Source organism: Apus apus, chromosome 5 (assembly GCF_020740795.1).
Source record: "Apus apus isolate bApuApu2 chromosome 5, bApuApu2.pri.cur, whole genome shotgun sequence".
Classification (NCBI taxonomy): Eukaryota; Metazoa; Chordata; class Aves; order Apodiformes; family Apodidae; genus Apus; species Apus apus.
This window is the reverse complement of record NC_067286.1, coordinates 21680721-21702677: the sequence shown is the minus strand read 5'-3', so window position 1 is coordinate 21702677 and position 21957 is coordinate 21680721. Positions and strand designations below refer to the sequence as shown.

General features: G+C 36.0%; 1 protein-coding gene across 8 annotated transcripts in view; it reads left to right on the top strand.

Annotated features, from left to right (window-relative positions):
• The window catches only part of LRRC4C (leucine rich repeat containing 4C), a 554128-nt gene that overhangs the window by 228201 nt on the left and 303970 nt on the right, over nucleotides 1–21957 (top strand). The window lies entirely within an intron of this gene.

The window sequence follows — 21957 nt, the reverse complement described above, 5'->3', positions numbered from 1 at the left end:
GCTGTATAGATTTGTTTCTCACCAGGAACTCCATTGTTTGGTTCTGCTTAGTGTAGCATCACACTTGTCAGCTATGTAGAAAATGGTTGCACAGGAGTTATGATTATTGACATAAAAGTGAACAGTGATGTTTTGGGAGTTTTATACGGCTTTGTTCTGCCATTGAATGCACTATGGATTTCAGAGCTCTAATGAGATAACCACATGGAACTATTATGCAAAAAATAATATAGCACAAGTTTTAGGGGCAGGTATCTTATGTATACATATGTATTTTTCTAGGCCCCTAATCTTCTTGTAATTTCTTTTGTAATTTAAATGAGTGAAAAGTTTTAAAATGTTATATTGATTCTTTGATACAGTAATATTATAATTTCTTTTTGGGGGTGTTATTTACTTTTAAGTAGGTAGTAAAACATCCTAAATCCAATTTTTGCTTGCAGATTTTCTGTTAGGGTCACTCTGATAACTTAAAATCGTAAGAATACACTTGAGTAAGATGCCATTCATACGTTTCTTTTTCATATAAATTTTCATATAAATTTCTCAGGCTAGATGTCATGATCAGTTCATTTGTCTTGTTTTGCTGTATAGGCTTTGAATTATTTGTAATACAGGAAGGAAAATCAAGGTAAACCACAGAAGATGAAATAAGAAAAAAACGCAAAATATCATACTGTTTCAGTGTGAGGAGTAATACTAGATTTTTGCTGAATTTTAACCTCTTTCTTACTATATTTGTTATTATCCTTTAAAAATGAACTTTCTTTAACATTTATTCTTATAGATAAAACTATCAAAGTCACTAAGAATGTGGTGCTGAAAGGAATTAGAACGGATTCATTCTTTAACTGGATAGATTAATGTATTGTAATGCATTGGAGGATGAACAACTGCAAGTTAAAGGCGTCTCATATTTCATCAGTTTGGTGAATTACAGTCAGTCATCTCATTACTGTTCTCTCTCCTTTCAGAGTTACTATCATGCTCTGAGCATTGCTTTCCCTCTTCACCCACCATCTTATCTGAAGTATTGTTTTTACATTGCCAGTTCTTTATGCTGTAGGCAGGTTCACATGTCTGGGAAATGTAAACACTAGTTAACTGTTACATATAAAGAAAACATTTGTACTATTAAATTGGAAAAAGATCCTCAATAGTATTTGTCATTTCTTCTACTCACCATTTCCATTAAAAAATATAGGTACATAAACCTTAGCTTAAAATTATCATACAGTAGCTTCAGGATTTAACTTGTTTTCCTCTTTGGTTTTAACCACCAACTGGTCATCTATATGAGGAATACTGAGAAATGTATTATGATGGATGGATGTTTTTTGCATAAACTGTAAAAGAAAAAAAGAATTGTTTAAATGAATGATAAGTGGCCAAGGACTTACACCTTTGACTTTGAGACTATCATGTTTGACAGATGCTTATAATTCTGGTGCATCATATCTTCTAATTCAATTAACTTAAATAGATATGCTTTACTAATTTTAGGTTTAATTACATTAATTAAGGGTACTTATTTTTCTGTGTGACTGTGAAGTTATTTTGATATTTCAGCAAGTACTGCTTTCTCATGAATTTGATTTCTTATGCTCTTGTCATTCTTGTTGAGTTTTTTCCCTGTTTATACTATCTGCTTCAAGTTTGCTGCAATATATTATGGGATATGCTGTGGTTGGGTAATGATAAAGGGGTACATCCTTTTAGATTAAACGCTTTCAGCTGCTGTGAGTTCAGTGAGTGAGCTTGATGGACTGGTCCATATGATCACTTCCAGCCACCTGCTTCAACATTCCAGCAGATCTGATGAGGTATTTTGAGTTCAGCAGGCTGCTTCATAAATTCCTGTCTCAAATGTAACTCGTGCATTACAAAGAGCTGTATAATCAGTCAAACTGGGGACATACAAATGGAGCGACTTGTGAAGGAAGATTTTTAATTTTTTATTTTGCCTTTTTTTCCCCATAGATCAAACCTTTCTCTTTATTCATAGATTCCCTTGACAGAGAAAGTTCCTATTGGAATACTAAGTGATGTGCAAATAAAACTGAGCTAATTTTGTTAAATTTTGCTTGAAAAAGAGTTCTGAAAGTGTCAAAAGTTTCTAAGAATTGTTACTTTTTCTTTTATTTCCTCTTGTAAATTTCATAATGTGATTATGATTTCACAAGCCTTTATTAAGAAAAACATCGAAGTTCCTAATTCTTTGGGTTCTTAAAAAATTAAATGTTTCTTTTGTTGTCTTTTAACTTTAGAGGACAGAGTATCACTGTGCACAGTGAATACATAGTGGAGTTGAGAATAAAGCTTTTTGGAAATCTCAGACTTGCATTTTAATCATTGTGCACTGTGATGTGCCACAGTATTTCACCTTTAAGCAGTGTATGTAATTTTTAAAAAAGCAGTCATTAAACAAAATTTACTAGTAATTTTCTGGTACTGGTATATAATGCTAATGTTGTATATTCGGATACAGTTTGGGTTCCATTTTCAGTAGACTGACATGTGAGATAAACATCAAATCTACATGTTTTAGTGAGAACACTGCTTTCTAAAATAGTCTACACTCATTTAAGGAAATAGGCTGGCACTCCTGTGTTCGAGTGACACTCTCTGCTAGAGTTTACTTCCCTCCTCCATAGCTGTCGTAGGACTGAGTTGGAGTTATATAGTATGTTCATGTTAGTTGAACAAATCAGCCTTTCTCAAAGCTGCACAGAAAAATGTCTGATACAAGAAATAGAAATCACAGAATCACAGAATCATTGGACTCTTTCCCGCATAGCCCTATCCCTCTTGAGCTGGGGAGCCCAGAACTGGACACAATACTCCAGGTATGGTCTTACTAGGGCAGACTAGAGGGGGCAGAGAACCTCCCTCAACCTGCTGGACACACTCTTCTTAATGCATCCCAAGATACTGTTGACCTCCTAGGCCTTAAGGGCACATTGTTGTCCCATGGATAACTTGTTGTACGCCTGAAGTCCAAGGTCCTTTTCCATGGGACTGCTTTCTAGCAGGTCAGCTCCTAATCTGTGCTGGTGCATGGTGTTATTCCTCCCCAGGAAGAGTGCAGAACTCTTCATTAATTCTTGTTGAAACTTATTAGGTTAATCTTTGCGCAGCTCTCCAGTCTGTCTAGATCATGCTGGATGGCTCCACAGCCTTCAGGTGTATCAGCCAATCCTCCCAGCTTCATGTCATCAGCAAACTTGTTGAGGTTGCATTTATTTTTTTTCTTCCCATAACTGCACTGCTGTAATTCAGGTAATCCTACCTGAGGACAGATAGGATGCAGAGTGAAGCTTCCGAGCAGCATATATCAAGTGAGTGAGAAAGCATTCCAGTGCCACAGATGTAATTTTAAAATAAATTTACCTATTGGCTGAAATGTGACTGTGTTACTGAATTCCACAGACAGGATATAAAGAGTGCTGTTTTCTTCTACTGATTTCTTGAACTGTTTTTTCTCTGCTGTGCAGAAACTGTCATGCATTTTGATTAGTAAAAAAAATCTCTTCCTCTGCTCAGTACTTTTATCAGCAATTCCTACATAACCCTTAATATTTCAAGAAAAAAACATTATTTATCTATGTTACTTTTAGGAAAACAAGTATAAAATTTTCCTCTACATATTTGTTGCCTTGAATTGTATAGTTTTGACCTGCCCCCTGTGGAATGAAAAGTATGGGTTCAAGCATTAAGTGTTTAATGTTCATTCTGGAGGTGACATAATCATTGTTCAGTACACAACAAATACAACTTACTTTCAGCAATTGTTCTCTATGGTAGGTTAAGCTTCTTTGACATTGTCTTTGACAAACTGTGTATTCTAGATTACTTAGAGGGGTGTTTTTTTTATTGGTTTTAGTTTTTGTTCTCAGCAGTGATTGTCCTTTCTTTGCTGACACAACAGCAAACTCTGGCTGTCAGCCAGATAATCACCTCTTTGCTCTCTGTGTTCCAGGACTACTGTGTCTTTGTTATTCAAGACTTATTCAAAGTATCAAAATTTACCAGCATCTCAGAAACACTCTCCTATTTCTGGTACTGTGGGTTTTTCCCCTTTACACTTTCAGAGAAGTCCTCATCTTTTTTCTCCTTGAAATCTTTTTTGTAGATTCCCTTAAAGATATATGGCATGTGTCACAACCCAGGTTCGGCAACGCAGGGAGATTCAGATTAGAACCCCTTGATTTCTGAACTTCTCAGAGAGGAGCTGGATCCTGTGACTGGATCCAGTCTTTGTCTCAGACCTGGCCCTTCCAAGGAGAGTCATTAAAACGTCACAGTCTGAGGAAATGCTCAGCCTGTCTGATACTCCTTGATCAGATTAAGGTGAAATGACACTCAAGTCCTGTATTTGAATTAGGTTTAATTAAAACTATAGGAGGAATATTGATACTTCATTTATTATCTTAGGCTGCATAACCATAAAGGGTAACATTTCGGTCACAAGAGTACAATACATATATGTTTAAGCTGCACAACCTGAGAAAAAAATCCACGTGGTTAGGCCTTGCATTACTTAATGATTTTACGAAGGGAGAGAGAGAGAGAGAGCAGGAGAAGAAAAGTTTAGAGAGACAGATAATAGAAAATCACCAGTCCTGGATCCAGCACTGGGCCAGCCAACGAGGGAGAGTTGTTGTCAGTGAAGATCCCAAAGCCCACCATTACAGACCCCTGTTTTATAGGCCTAGTTTCCTTGTTTTGCAAGGATGAGCAAGTGTGATTGAGTGTCCTGGTTTGAGCCAGGATGAAGCCAGTTTTCCTTTTACTGATTTTTTTTTTTTTTTTTCCTTCAGTAAGCTTTCTTTTAACTAGTACCAGAGTGTTCCAACTGAACTGATAACATCAGAATGTTTTCTAACTGTTGGGTCTTCAAGGTTGCACCTTTACTCTGCCAGCTCAGACACTACGAGGACATCTATGACCCCCTCGTAGGAGGCTGAATTAGACAGCAAAATTGGCCAGAGCCATTCCATTCGATATATATCTACGAAAGCTCAGAGGAAGGTCAGAGATCACAGAAGACAACTTCCTTCCTGCTTCTTCTTCCCTTCTCTTCCGTCCATGGCTGGTGTCCAGGGAGGACTCCATCCATCCATCACCGTCGACCCCCAGGCTTGAGCTCTCCTGACCCTTATCACTCTGCTTTCTCCAGCAGCAGTCCGTGATTTTTCAGGACTGTTCCACCTCAGGATAGTGCTGTGGGAGTTGCTGTGGCGGGGGGAAGGCAGGAGGCTTCTGCACACACCTGAACACATTTGTATATAATTGTATATATTTTCTTATATCATTAATATTTAATTAAAGCAGTGAACTTTAGTTTTCAATCCAGGAAACACTCTCTCTTTCTCCTTCCCTACCTGGGTGGGACGGGGAGGGGATCGAGAACATTGTTGCTGAACCTGAGTCAAGCGGTGACATTGAGTCATAAGATTTAGCAGCTAGAGTGGACCTCTGCCCTCTCGATCATTGTCCTTATCTCAGTCACTGTCCAGGCAGGCCACAGGCCATAATGTAACCCTCATTGTTATCTCCATCCACTCAGGCAGGCCTTTTGGGTTACAAATGCGACTTTGTTTATGGGTTACAATGGGGTTTCAACACCAGTTCCAGTAAGTATGGGTCCTGAGGGCTGGTCCCTCACAGCATTAATTACAAATCACTAGTTAATTACAAATACCGTTCCCATAACATGGCGTTAATTCTAAATTTTATGCGTTTTAAGGGCATTCTTTCAGACTCTCTGACAAAACAGTTTTCACAGGAACTGAAATGGTATAGTTGGAGATATTTCTGCTCCAATTAATCTTTAAATTAGAAAGTGTTTCACAGAGAGCTATGGAAGTGAAAAGTAATCTTTGTGGAAATTATAATTTACCATCAGCACTGCAGCTGGCTAAGAAACTGTTACTAGGGCTCATAAAATTAAACTGAAAGTATCTTTTCCTTGACATTCAAACAGGTTAGTGTTCATTGCTTCCAGTAAAAACACAGATAATGTATTTTTATAGGAATAAATTATAAAATTATAAATTTAGGCAAACTAAAAAAAAATCTTAGCGATGGTGAGAGTTATTAAGTTTCAGGACACTGAAATTTCTCATAACTTTTATATTTATCCTATTACTTCACTGGTGAGCAAACAAGAAAATGCATTCTTAGAGACAGCATTTACCTGAAAAGTCATAGCACAGGATTTGAATGTCTGTTGGTCTTGAGTATATATGTTCTCACTCAATGCCTGACTTCTGAGAAAATGCAACTGCCAATAATTCTACAGTTGCAAAATACGCTGTCAATTCCCATTTTTTTTTACTAATATTTCTCCAGTCTGTCCCCTTGAGGCAGTAAGAAGAGAAAGAAACAAGGGCACATAAAATGATACCTGTTATGGAAAGACAATTTCTCAAAGTATTCTTAGGGCCTTTCTCATCTTTCATATACTCTGCATTGAATACAGTAGGCATGAAACAGAGCTCTGTTTCACTGGTTCACTTTTTTCATTAATTGGCAGTATGTCAAACACACCTAATTTCCAGGGTTCCCCTCTTCACCCACCATGAAAAAATTAATCAACACATCATTATAAAGAGTTCTGATTTCAATATTTCTTTAATTTTAAAACAGGTACCAAATAATTCCTGTTTGTTTCTATTTTCCTGATTTAACCCAGCAGCATTATTTGAGTCCTTAATTTGAATTGTTCTTCCTTTTATTCATCATAATTTAATCCTTGAATCTAAATCTGATTTCCCCCTTTTAAAAATATGCTCATGAAACGTATTTTTAAAATATCTTTTCTGTCTGAAAGATGGATGAGAAAGATTGATATGAAGTCGTTGCCTGGGTTTGTATCGCTTCTATCACTTCTATGTCTCAGCTTGAGATGGATGTTTCCTTGGTAGTGAGAATCGGGAGAAATACTCTCTCTTACTAATGACGTATCTTACCCTGCTCAGTTGCCTGTGTTATTCATAAAACTTTAGGTGTTTTCTATGTATGTATAACCTGGTCTGGCAATTCATAATCCTGATGGTGAGACCTGAATGAATAAATATTTTCATAAGCATGTTTGAACAAGAAAGGTAAAGCTGGCCAAAATTTGTCAGTGTTTGTCATGGAGAACAAATAGATAGAGTGATGGTCATTAATTACTTTGACCTGATTCTTAACTTTTTAGGAAGTATAAATTAGAAAAAAAAAAAAAAAAAAGAGTATAACTGACTAGATCTTGCAATAAAGTAGAATTTATCTTTCTTCTATAAAGATAAATGAAACCAGAGCAACCCACTCCAAATAGAATGAGATTTCAAATGTGGTATATTATTGCATCTTTAGAATAAATCAGCAACACTGTATATCCATTCTGAAATATTCTGAAATATCTTAGCACTCTTAGAAATTGTTCAGTTTGTTTGGATTCAAAGATCTTTTGATTTTTCTATTCACATATTCATTCATACTATTCAGTGTCAAAAGATGGCACTGAAACTGAAGATCAACAAATTTGAAAAATACAGAAGTTTTTGCTCAGTGCTCTGTCCTCAAAGTTTGTTTCTAAATACAGAAATGAACTTTGAAGGTAAGAAAGAGACGTTACAAATTCTGGACATGATTTTCTTTTTAAATATTAATAGATCACATGTGGGTTGATGAAAGTATATTATTAGTGGCACACTCAGTTTTCATCTGTCAATCAGTTAGCAAATAATGCTTTCTGCTATTGTGGAATTTTTTTATTTATTTTTTAAATTTTAAATCTTTCCCCCATTCTTAATAAAGGAAAGCCAAGCAAAATATTCAGAAAAATCAGTAGCTCATTAGCAGGTTCTGATTTCTAATGTGGGATTTTCAGATTCAAGACCTTGTTTTAGTTGTTCCCAGATCCCACGTAAAAATACTTAAATTAATTGGGATATTGAATATTTCTCTGTCTGGTTTTCAACAACAACAACAAAAAAAGTCTTTAATGTGAGCAATTTTTAATGTTAAATGTTAATGTTAAATGTTAAACATTTTCTTCCTAATGATATGGAACATAAAGATAATTATAATGATTAGTCTAGATTATTTTTTTAATTTTGTAAGACCCTTATCTGTGGCTATTTTATTATTTCTCATACTAGGAGAGAAACAGAAAGGTCTGTCTATTTCATTCTATAAATGAAAATGAGGTGGAAAAAGCATTTTTGAAGTTCATTATCTCTTTTTGATGGTGACACTGGAATTGTCTCTAACAGTAAAATCTGCATGAAAGAGGTTATTTCTGGTTTCTTTTATACTAACCTACAGCAAATCTTTACGGAAAACCATGCTTTCATTATTATTCCTTAATGCTATCCAAATGTATTTTGATTCATTTTGAGATAAAGATTTTATTGGATAATGATTTTCTAAAACCCGTCTCTATTAGAAACCTGCTTTCGCTCCACCCACTGCTTTTGAAATGCTATTAAAAACTGTCAGAATCATCTTTTAGAATCCATTCTATAGTAAGTATGCAAATTGTAGCTTTGCTATTCACTGAAGTAGTGGGGCTTTTTTCTTAAGTGTTACTGTTTGCTGTTATTTTTCTGGAAATAGAGAGTGAACTGACATGTTAATAATTTATATTAATGCTGCTATGTTCTAATTGATATTAATGTATTCTTATTCTCTTATGGTTTGACTCAATGGTCTTAAAAGTCTTTTCCAACCTAAACAATTCTATGAAATTCCTTCTCTGCACCTACAGGAAGTTATTTCCCTTCTAGTAGAGCACCTGAGAAAAAGTAGTTTTGTATTAAAACCTGTGTATTTTAATATATGTGTATGTTCCTAGAGCTATTTTAACAGCTTGCAGTGAGGATGGGGAAACCGAACTATGTTTATTTAAGATTATGACTCAGATAAAATAATGTCAAACCAGAATTATCCTTATGCCATAGTCGTGGAGCAGGAGAGAAGAGTGGGAGGACTTCTAAGTCAATCTGAATTGCAAAAGGATTTTTAAAGTGCACGAATAACGTACAGAAATTCAAAACCAGCTGCAAGTTGTTTTCAGGACAAATTAGCTGCATCCTGTCAAAATAATGATCTCAACTGATACTCTCCTAGGATAACGCTAGCTAATTTCCTTTATGACCAGTAGGTGTCTTAGGGGTTATATACTGAAATAACTTATTTTATTGACTAAATCCACCTCACATCATCTGTTTCAAATCTCATCTCTATCCTTGTACAAAATGAAGTACACCTTCAGCTCACCTTCAGAACTCTTTGCAATTCTTAACTTCCGTTTTATCTCAGTGTGGAGGTCTTCTAGTTCTTACTCTCTGAAATGGAAGGGTATTAGTTTTCTTTGTGAAGTAGCTTATATAGATTTGTGATGAGAACAGTGTTGATAACACAGGAATGCTTTTATTATTGCGGAGTAGTGCTTCTATAGCTTGAAGGCTTTTCTATCTCTCACACTGCCACACCAGAGAGTAGGCTAGGGGACATGTGGAGAGCTGGACAGCTGACCAAAGGGATGTTCCATATCACACCATACCATGCCATATCATGTCACGCTCAGCAATAAAAACTGAGAGGGGAGAAAGTTTGCAGAGACTGCTGTTGCTTGGGGACTGGCTGGGCATTTGTTGGCTAGCGATGAGCAATTTGGTTTGGCTTGGGTTTTTTCGTCACTTCTTTTTCTGTTTTACTTCTTTTGGATTTTTTTCTCCCCTTTTTTCTTACTATATCTTTACCTCAACCCATGAGTTTTCATAGTTTTATCACAGTGATTCTCTCCCCCATCCCACCTCAGGGGCAGAAGAGAGCAGCTGTGTATGTTTCCCTGCTTGCTGGGCTTAAACCACAATGTCCATTCAATTCTACAAGTAATTTCCTTTATTTCTTTCAGTTCCATACATCCTCTCCTTCTTTTAGTGCTTAGGATGATCCTTTGCTTGCATTGTTTCCTTTCTTCAGATCATCTTTCAAACTTTACTTTTTTATAAAAGGCTTTAGTCTGTTGCAGAGGCTTCCTCTGTGAGTTGCTCTCCAGATGTTGTGACTAAAAATCAGTTAGGGAAAAAATAACTCCTGTTTAAACTCTAAAATAAAAGATGATACAATAATTTAATGATAAATATTATTCCATTTTGTCAGATTGTTTTATTTGACTGTCTGTCTGGATTAGTCAAGATTCTGCTCGCACACTGCTACCAGTTGTAATGAATGTTCTGTTAATACAGTGTTTTTGCAAAACTACAGATGAATAATTAGCTCTTTTTGACTGTATAGGTTAAAAAAGGTGAACTCATTTTTTATTAACAAGTTGATAAATTCTTAATGATAATAATAATATTCTAATAAATGTATTTCATGTTCCTAACAGTTAATCTGTAGATAATTCACATATACTTTCAAGGTCATAGCTATTGTTTGTTATTTTTTTGTTTCAATTATCTCCACAGTTTTGTTTCTGTATTTAAAGGTTATACAACTAATTGATGCAATTGAAAATTTTTAACTATGTATTGGAGGATGTGGTAGGTGTCATGTGTCATTTAAATTCCTGATATTTTCTGTGTGATTTTTAATTTACTTCAGTATGTATTCTACTATTTGCTTTTAGATCTAGTCTAAAATTGGGCTCTGAAAAGATTCTGCAGGCTTTCATGATGTGGGTAAATTCTGGAAATATATTGATTGAACTAAAAATAATGTCTTGCCTGGGCAGTACTTGTCATCATTCAAGGCATTTATTTTAGGAAGGAAAGAGAGGCGGAGGTTGTTCTGGGAAAGACTAAGTCTACCCAGTGGTGTTGCTAGAGAAATTCTTAAGCCTTTGCAATTTATTTGTGAGATATAGTACAACTGTTAGACGCCAAAGCAACACCACCGAACATTGTAACTGTCCCTGCAGCCACTGCACTTTTTCAATTAAGTTGAGTAATTTCTTACAAGCTCTGTAACACACCTGGAAGCTTAAAGGGCTACTCAAGCAGCCTTCACTAACTGTGCCTTATGCTGCTCTTGTGAAACAAGCAAGCAGAACATGGAAGGAGATAAGCTTGTGACTTGTAGGCACTACTCTTCCTTAATGGCTGTATCGAACCAGTGTCTTAGAAAAAGTCTGAAGCAGTCACCCTTTCTTCAGGATGAAAAATAAAACTGTAGCCGAGCTTTCCTGTAGTAATTACATTATCTATTGCTTGGCTTTTTAATAGTAGAAATATTGACCAAAACCTGAGCTCTTACAGTTAATTCTATGTAGTTATATAACTTCTGAAATGTGTTTCAATAAAGCCTTGGATTGTTTTGTACTGCTGTTGTGTTGGCTCTTAGACAGTTGCTGTATTCTGAATTCCCAGAGGGATTTTGCTTCAGTAGTTGCCTATTTCACTCTGCTGTATTAGCATTCTTACATTTTCTAAGGTAAAGCATTAATTCTAAATGTAAGAGCAGCGTTATATAAGATTCAGGTATGCTAATCCATTTTCAAGGTGAGAGCTGAGCCTGAAGTCTAGTCTCTAATTGACCCTTCTGTTTCTCTAGCATTGCTGAAATGAGGCACAATTCAGTGTGGGTTTTTTCAGCAGAGAAAGCTCTGTTGTTGTATTTTCTCCCTATTTCGCTCATTATAAGCATTCTTAGTCCCCTCTTCACTATTACTTTACGCTCCTCAAAGTTAATTTAAAGGGAATGACTAGCACTGAACACTGTAATCCCAGTATATGGTAGATAAGCATCATGGTAGCCTCATGTCTTAAGAATCTAGTGTATAAATGCACCTGTGTTGGCACAATTCCAGGCACAAATACAGGCTGGGGGGAGAATGGGTAGAGAGCAGCACTGAGAAGAAGGACTTAAGGATGGTAGTAGAAGAGAAGCTTGTCATAAGCTGCCAGTGTGCAGTTGTAGCCCAGAGGGACAACCTCAGACTGGGCTGCATCAAAAGAAGTGTGGTCAGCAGGGCAAGGGAAATGATTCTGACCCTCTACTCTGCTCTGGTCAGACCACACCTGGAGTACTGTGTTGAGTTCTAGAGCTGCCAACACAGGAAGGACAAGGAGCTGTTGGAGAGGCTCCAGAGAGGCCAGGAAGATGATCAGAGGACTGTTGTGAAGATAGGCTGAGGGATCTGGGGCTATTTAGCCTGGAGAAGAGAAGGCTCCAGGGATACCTTATAGTGACCTTTTAGTACCTGAAGCGAGGCTACAGGAAAGATGAGGAGAGACTTTTCACCAGCGAGTGTAGTAGTAGGACAAGGCATAGTGGTTTTAAACTAAAAGAGGGTAGATTTAGGTTAGTTATTTGGAAGAATTTCTTCACTATGAGGGTAGTAAGGCACTGTAACAGGTTGTCCTGGAAGGTTGTGGATGCCTCCTACCTTGAAGTGTTTAAGGCCAGGTTGGATGAGGCTTTTTGCAGCCTGGTCTAGTGTGAGGTGTGCCTGCTCACAGCAGGGAGATTGGAACCTGATGATCTTTAAGATCCCTTCCAACCGTAAGCATTCTATGATTCTATGAAAAAAAGAAATTCCGTTAAGAGCATGCAGAAGTTGTAGCTACATATAGAGCAATGTCTATATAATAATAAAATTGGAAAGACTAGGGTAAAATGTGATTTACAACTACCAAGAGTTGTAAGACTTTATAAGGGAAGGTTTTAGCAAAACATTAGGTATAAAAAAATATTAAATATATTGTATGATATTATTGGGGTAATTGAGCATGTAACAGATGTCTGAAAAGATGAAGTGTTCTATGAGCTTATTCAATTATTCTTCACCGAAATAGTGAATTACAATCCTGTTTTGTTAATCACAAAGAAAGTATATACAAACAAGAATAATGGATAATATGCTAACACAGATGAATTTAAGTTTTATATTTATCATATCCCAATATCCTGGAATCAGTTAAGTAACTAAGAACTTTCAGGGCTTAAGAGGCAAGAAAAATAATAAAAAACCCCAATATAACTGAAATAGGATAGTACTGTTTTCATTCCTTGTAACATTGGATGGGCATATAGTTTACATGTGAACAGTACATTGTTTTTATATGTTTCCATATGTACACATATTGGTATATTACATCTGTATATATATTATATATACAATTATAAAAGTTCTATATAAAAGTGGGAAAAAAAACCAGAAGACAAGATCCCTGAAAGACTGTAGTGTTTGTTTGTTACACTTGAGGGCAGTGAAAAGTAGTTTTGAGGCTCACTGTAGTTGAGACAAGAAGTTATTGTCTAAGTGCTGCTTAAAGACATTGAGAAAACAATATTAAGAATAACACAACAATGGAAAAATAACGTCATGGATGCTTCTTAATAATAGTCTAGGAGTAACTAGAGGGCAAGCAGATAGAAGGCTCTCTGAAGACCCTTGGTTCTATTTCAGAGAATTAGTGTGTATACTAGATGGTTAGTTGAATTCTCCCAAAATGCAGTCTTTCTAGAATATTAATAAAGTAACTAGCATTACACTGGGGCTATGGATGTTGGAGAAATCTTACGTATTTTGTTAAGTCTACAAACCTTCCATGTATAATCATTATCATCCTCTGAGCTACAACTTTTGAAGTGGAAGTCTCTCTGTGGTGTAGGTATCACTAATTATATCAGCCTTGATTAATGCTTGTGTAAAGTGTATTAGTGCAATAACAGTACAAAAATTTAATAATGGCAGAAATAATGTGGTATGCTAATTTAACATGTTTTAATATTTAGACTCTCACCTTAATTTACACTCTACTCTTACTGCTTTTCCTCCTATTATTAGTATGAATGCTTATCCAGCTCTTTATGCTTAGTAGTGGTGGTTTTGGTCACTGTTTGAGAATGAGCTCTAAGACAGTATTTTGAAGAACTTAATCTTTATACTGCAGATTTGTTTCCTAAAACCATTATTCTTTTCTTGGAGCTGTGTTCTATGATGCTCTATGCTATTGACTTCTTAAAGGCCAGTAAATGTAATTTTTTTTTTCCCCAATATTTTATATTTTTCTTGTTTAGTTTATTTTTCTCTCTCAATTTTAAAATATTTTTATTGTTCCCATATACTGTATATTCACAACAGGTAGATGATACCACTAGTGAGGCATTTCTGTGTAGTCGTTTCCAGGCCCCAAATACACCTATACTTATAGGTTGAAGTCCTAGTACTATGTGGCTACATCTGTGAAACAAAGCTTAACTGTATCATCCAAGGCTGCATCAAACTGCTGCATTTGTAGACAGGAATAAGTTATCTTTTACCTGATCCTGTGGAGGCATGTCTGTGAGAGTAAGGGGAGGTGAGTTGCATATGAAAGAACCTTGGGATTTTTATTTTTTTTTAATGGGAGACATAGTTTGGTGAGGTAGAGACTATAGCTTCCAAATTCAAATACTTTACTGTGTTTCATATGATGCTTTTCTCGACTACCTGTTAAGCCACATATGACTTTTGAACAACTATAAGTCATCAGACCAAGTAGGGGGTTATTGTGAATATCCTAAATGATAGAATTAAGTAATTTATATATACATATTATATAAATCTTTTGTTGTTTGTTTTTTTCTTCATACACTAAGAAGTTTTGCCTGTTGCCTCACCTGACTTATTTCCACCCATTTAATGGAATGTATATTTCTATAGGACTAAGGTACTGAAGAATCTGCTTTGGCATATTCTGGAAGGAGAGTTTTCATTCCCATGGTTGCAGGTGACGTCTGTCAAGACTGTACCTTTTAGGCAAGTGTCACAATTTGACTCACAATTGGCAATTAAACCAGCTACAATAATGCTCTCCATACCCTCCCTCTCCCCCCAGGTGTGGAAGGAGAGAGACTTTCTGGATTGAAAACGAAACTACACAGCCTTAATTAAATACTACTAATAAGAAAATATGTACAACTATATACAAGCATGTGCAGGAATGTGCAAACCCCTGTTACCTCCCTCTATCCCCAGTAACTCTCACAGCATCTCCTGAGCTGTGAGCAGTTCCAAAATGTCTGGCATCACTGCTGGAGAGAGTGGCTGAGCGGACAGGAGCTGAGGGGAGAACTTTACCTCTTATAAAAGGGTCAGGAATGCACAAGCCTAGGGATCAGTGATGATGGATAGATGGAGTCCTCCCTGAATGCTGACCATGAATAGAAGAGAAGGGAAGAAGTAAGGGACTTGTGTTCTGTGATCCCTGACCTTACACTGAAGTTGCATAGATATATTGAATGGAATGTTTTGGTTGTTTTGCTGTCCGTGTAGTCCACTCCTCCCTATGGGAGGGGTACAGTTACTACTCTTGTGTTTCTTGAGCATCTGAGGCTGCTGAGCAAAGCATCCTTGATGTCTTGGCAGTAACATAAACATTCCAGTGTTATCAGTTCACTAGCTGGAAAACTTGCTGCTAGTTAACAGAGAGCTTAGTGAAGAAAAAAAATCAGTAAAAGGAAAATTTGCTTTATACTGGCTCATACCAGGACAGCAAGCACTCTGCTTTCTGCCAAAACAGACCGGCCAGCTGTTTCGGTGTAGTATTCAGGGTAAACCAAACCCCACAGAACAGAATTTCTCTCCATTACTCCCCTCCACCCTGCCAGAGAAAGATAAAAGGGGAATAAGGAAGAGAGGTTGAAAAGTTGGAAGGTAAAACTAGAACAGGTTTAATAGAACAGGGAAGGGATAGTAACAAGTGGAATAAGAATGAAAAATAGACCAATATATATAAAGCCTGAATTCAGTGGTCACTGGTACTAATAAGCAAAAGTTCCTCGTGGCAGAGCTGACTTGGGAAAAGGATACAGGACTCTTCCCAGCACCTGATGCAAGTTGAATCCTGCAGAGCACATGGTGAGCTAAAACCAAGCACAGGAGCCTCTCTCCAAGACCTTGGAGTGCACAAAGTCAGGAAGAAAAAAAAAAGCATTTAAGTTGCATTTCTGTATATGTATTTCTAGCATTGTAAGCCAAGCTAAATTTGGCCACTTAAAAATGTCTGCATTTCTTTATGGCTAGATAAATGCAGCATGTCAGAATCACTGTTCCATGCAGGGCTGACAAAACTGGTGAGTTGGATCATGCCACCTGCACTCATTCTATGAGCACTTGCATGCCATCACGTTTCTTTGCAAGTATTTGATGGGGCTTTAGGTACTAAATGGACTTAGTAGACAACATAATAGATTCTCACTGCATGTCATCTTCAGTAGTATTTTCTCTCAGTCTTGAAAGGTTTAAAATTCCTAAAAGCTCCTAAGTAATTTTTTCTCAGTATTTAACATTCCTATCTGTAGGATGGCTGAGGAGGCTTTAACAGGGGATCACAAACACTAAATAAAAAACCCAAACCTGTTGTCACTGGGTTTAAATTCAGAATTCAGGAATCTTCAGGAATACAATTACTTATCAAAATATTTTGAAATTCCCTATTGACAGCAAGGAACATTCCACAACATTGGCTGGAAATCTTACCCTGTTTTGATAGGTTAGATTAAGTAAGAAATAAAACGTACTAAGCATTCTAACTGGAAGTTTGCTTACATGTGCATAATTTTTTTAAAAATCAGTCTTATTTCCTGCTAGAGCAAATATTAAGCTCTCTTAAACTTCTGTCAGAATAGTTGGAACGAACTGGATCTCATAAGTTGTACTTTATCTAACTTTAGAGATTCTTCACTTTCTTTGGAGTCTACTCCACTGTTTAATTGTAAGAGCCTATTCTTCAGCACACTTGTTTATTTTCTTCATGCATTCTCACTAATAAATATTGAAAAAGCATAAAGGAAGTACTCTGGGATATAATGTACAGGATTTTCTTAAAATTCTTCTGCTGTTAATATTCAAGGAAAATGTGATTTTTTTTCATAAGAAAAATAGTTTTTATTGGCTGAGATTTCATTTTCTATTAGTATATTTGTGAAAGGTATTTTTGCTTGAAACTAGGAATGCATGCTTACTGAAAAGCAAAATATTTGTTCCTAGCAGAGCAAAACCCAGAAATAATAAAGAAACTTGCTGCAGCTCATGTAACTTTTTACCTGTATATGAAATATATTCTTGACTTTTACATAATATTAATGGCATATTCACACACACACAAATATTTATTATTCAGATTTTTTATTTAAATTGTAGTATAATCCTGTAAATTTCCCAGCTGATATTTTATGTTTTCGTATATTACCATAGTGCAACTACTGAACATTTAACCTCAGGTTTTGTTTTTATGGGGGATTTTTGTCTTTCCAGAGATGAATTCTTTATCGTGAGAAATAATGAGTATTGATTCAGAAAGCAAATGAGGTGATATTCTACTGGGTATTCTGAACAACATGTATGTTTAATACTTTTGCTATAACACTGATTACATGTTCAGTTTAGCTAGTGGTTACGATTCTATTTTAACAAAGAAACAATTGGCTGGAGATGTTTTTAAATTATTTTTATCACAGCAGCAGATATATGTGGTATCGTGACAGGTATATGACAGATTGTATCTGAGGTCATACCTTTCTGGAGGTATTTTTGTCCCCTTTTTTGCACTTTAATCTACATCAGATTCTGCTACACATTCATAACCTTTGCTCAGGAGAGTCCTTAGCAACAGAAGTCAAGATTAATGGTAATTAATAAACTAAGCTCTAAAAACAAATTTTTACAAGGTCTACCTGGTCAGCAAAATGCCCTGACGCTAGACAAAGTTCTGTATTTGTTAACCTCCCCCAAAACAGCAGTATCATGACCTTTTTTTTATAGTAGAAACTGCAAAAAATGACAAGACAATGGCTATCAGAAATGTAAACTCCGATTAAAATCTTCACTTTTTAGAAGACACTGAGTAATAATCAGACTTAATGCACTAGTACAGAAGGAAAGGCAAAAGGGCCATTTATTCTTTCCCACAGCAATATGTACTGGGCATTGATACTCTTCAGTAACAATATTGTTTCTGATATGGGATGACAATCTTAAATTTTCTTATGTTTATGTTTTATTTCATTGCTAGAAGCATTTCTTGCCTGATAAAGGTCCAGTTCTTGAAAATGATGTTGTATCTCTGCAGTATTCATTTGACTTTTGAAAGGCTAATTCATTCAACTTTGTTCATGATGTTGTTTCAGTCTTTTCTGTGCACAAATATGACATGATTTGATTTGCTTCAGTATTTGAGGTTTGAGTATCTGTCGTTCAAATAGTTATGCACTAAAGGGATGATTTTGTGCATCCTATCATTCAGTGTTTTCAGTGTGATTCCTGTCACTGTTTTTTGAAAAGCTCCAATCCAAGGGTAGAAATCATGTCAGCTGACTGACGTGATGTGTCATATATAGTGACTAATGAGAGCCTAAATGTGAGATTTGCCACTCAGTGAGTCATCTTGTCTTTGTGCTTGTGATGTTTCTTAACTCTTAGCTACTAAATTACTTAAAAATTTTTTGCAAGTAACTTAATCAATTGAAGGAAAGAGTGGTCTGAATCTGTTTGTTAAACTGTAGGGCAGGAGTTCCCAAACTGAGATCTAAAAGTCACGCAATGGGAACTGCAGTGTATCTATGTTCTCTGATGAAGGAGTGCCAACAAGATGATACAAAAGTGGCCCTCTAGTAAGAAAGTGGAAGTGTGGTGTCAAAATTCTTGTTTTAGCTAGGAAGGTAACACACGTGTTTGTAGCTTCATGCAGGATTAGACTGCTGGAAAAATAAAATCACCAGGCATCTCTTACCAATGTCATATATTTTCTTGTTGTTCACAAATACTGTCATTGTCATGATCACATGATTTAAGACCAAGTTTGTCATTGTTAGGGAAAAACTATATTTTTTGTCACTTCATTGTGGATATGAGTTATCTTACTTGATGTGCTCATTAGATTTATTGACAGAAGACAGCAATTTAAAATAAAAATTATATGGATTAGTACCATCTTACTGTCCAGACTTCAAGTTAGATTGCAGTTGGCCTAATATGACTGCAGGTGAACAGGAAGCTTCAACTTTCCATATATGACATCTCATCATTTACATGTACTCCTGTTAAAGCCCTTGCAATTCTATGGTGTCCAGTTCTTCTCCCTATTTTTTGACTCCTCGTCCCTGTTTCTGTAAGACAGTAGCAAAAGATACACTACTTAACCTACTAGTATAGTTATATGTGCCTCAGTATTGCTGGTTAAATGCAGTTCTATAATGAAAGCTGTCTGCCACAAAGCATAGAAGGTAGAAGAAATTGGGCTGTGCTCCTAGCCATGCTTTTTTGGTGCTAGGCTCTTCCAGTATGAAGAGACACCAAGCCCTCGTATTCCCTGTTCCAAACTGATTCCCTATTCCCTAGTTTCCTACATGTTCTCTGGAGGCTAACTTGAGTCTTTGGCAGCCTTGGAAACCCAGGTCTAAGGAGAATGAAGGGCGCTGAAGTAGCTCTAGAACAGGGACCTCAAAGACTTTGGAGATGGAGTTGGAGCTCTCAGTGCTTTGAGAAGACTGGTCCCATGCAGGAAACTTCACTTCTGGGGGTAAATCAACTCCAGCCCTCTGAATTAGCATAAAGAATTTTCTGAGTACTGAACTGCATTGAGGATCTGTGAACCTGGGGCAGCTCCTGTTATTTTTCTTTTCTTTCTTTACTGTATTTAATGTCTTTCATTTGATTCTTCCTGATTGAGGTAATTCAGTATTTTTTTTAAAATATTATTATTTCATTGAACAGAAATTTCTGTGCTAGGAGTTTTATTGCTGTGTAATTTGTGTGTGTGTGTTTCAGGTGGGGATGGAGAAATATCATTTGGGAAGTGCGGATCGTAATCCATATATACCTATTATTTTTGAAGGGGTTTTATGTAGATAATATTATTCAGGTGAAAACATTGTTCTGGAATTACTAATTTTTAATTCCATGTTAGGGGACTGTGCATAAAAAAGCACACAGCTTCAGACTGTATGCAAAAATATGGCTAGCTGTAATAATAGAAATTAGATTTCAGTCAGTATGTTCTTTGTTATTAATAATTTTTTCTCTATTAATTTGAAGACATATGGTAACATATGGTAACATATTAGACAAATAATATTAGTTTAAAACTCATTTGAGAAAAAAATGCTTCTGAATCCTTGCATTTTCAGGCATGCATTTTGTAATAATAATGTTTTCCCTTGCTGCTAATGTATTGAAGCATGCTTCTAAATGTGCACAATATTGTACTTCTATTTTTAGTCCAAGTTCATTGCTAAAAATTAAGTTATTCTTACTATTTAAGCAAATTTGAGAGGGAACTGTGGGACATACAGTAAGAACATTGAATCTGAAGACGTAATAAAGATTTTATATTATAAAGGCTAATAAATATTACATAGAGTTCACGTACTAAGGTTAACCTTAGGGCAAAAGGGGTGGTGCCTTAAGTAATTTTAAATCTTCAAGGCTTCATCAGTTTCAATTACTGTCCGAAGCTAAGGAATTTGTAGTGTGTGTACCCAGGCAAACACTTTTGTGTGTGTTCTGCACAGCAGAACTTCCATATAGGTTAGTACCATTAGGGTCTTGCCTGAGCACCTTTATGAAGCTTCTTTCTAGTAGACACTAATATATGAGAACTTTTCGTTAGCTACTGTGCTTATCTTTTTGGTGTCTTAAGTCCAGCTTAAAGAACAAAAGACTATTGTCAGTGTTGTTGAGAAATTATCTCTAACTTAGTAGGATTTCTTAGTTTTTTTCTGCTGCTTGTTATCTGACTGTGACAATTTTTAGCTACCTAATATCCCCTTTTAATTTCACCCTTTCAGAGGGGAAGAAAGAGAAAACAGCCCTATTGCTATTGTATTAGTTGTTTTGTTGAATTATAGTCAGAGGTCTATCACTATGTAGTCTGGAAACTTTGGCACTGTTCTTGTTTTGTAAGGGTGTGGAGGTTAGGTTCAGTGGCAATATCTCCTTCATATTTAGTGTCTACAAGGTACAGCCCTAAGATACTCATGACCTAACACATAAGATACGTGATATGTGTTGATAAAGTATTAGTGCAATGGTATGCAGGTTTCCTGAGAGAAATACAAAGCATGCATGATTTCTGACAACCCTTTTGACATAGTGCTAAAAAATTATCAGACTAAACTTGCATCTTTTTTTTTGGACATGTGCAGTCCATCCCTTTCACAAACCAGTAAGTCACCTTTTCTTCACCAAATGTCTGCTGTATGTCCTCTTCTTTCTCTAATTTTGGACATTTTTTTTGTTATTTTGGTACTTTTCATCTTGCATGTTACTACTTTATTTATGTTCACAGATTCTTTGGGAAATACTTTGATTAATGCCTTCATCAGCTGCATCTATATAATATGAAATAATACTAAATTCTAATTAACCTTCCAGCAAAACCTACAGTCCCTAAAATGTCACTCAAGCATGAAATAAAATGTTCACACAATATCGGCCAAATCTGTTGCTGTCAGTGGATTCTAGAAAGTTCATAACAATACCAAAAAGAATAGCATCATATTTTAAGATTTAAGAGTGCCTTGTATTTGTGTTTGGTTTTCTTTGGCTTGGGATTTTTTTGGGGTTTTTTGTTGTTGGTGGTGGGTTTTTTCCCCCTCATTCCAAAATAATCAAGGCAATATTCTTGATTTTTGTCATGAAAGTAATTTTATAGATTGGAGTAATTTACATGGCAATGATTTCTCTGGACTATTGAGAGAGAACACATCCATTTTTCAAGAAGAGCTACAATTTCTTTTTCTAGAATGTTCCTAAGGGAAACTGAAGAAGGGGGGCTTTTCCACCTGGTCAGCAATATTAATATCTTAGTTTTGTCTCAATACTGTAAGTTCTCACCTCAGGCTCCTCAGCAGAGGAGACCAGAGCAGGAGCTGCAAGGTCTTTGCTGTCCGCTGACCCTTAGACTTTACTGATAAAGTTTTATTCATGTATTTTGTGATTTCAAAATACAACAAAAAAAAAAAGCTTTTGTA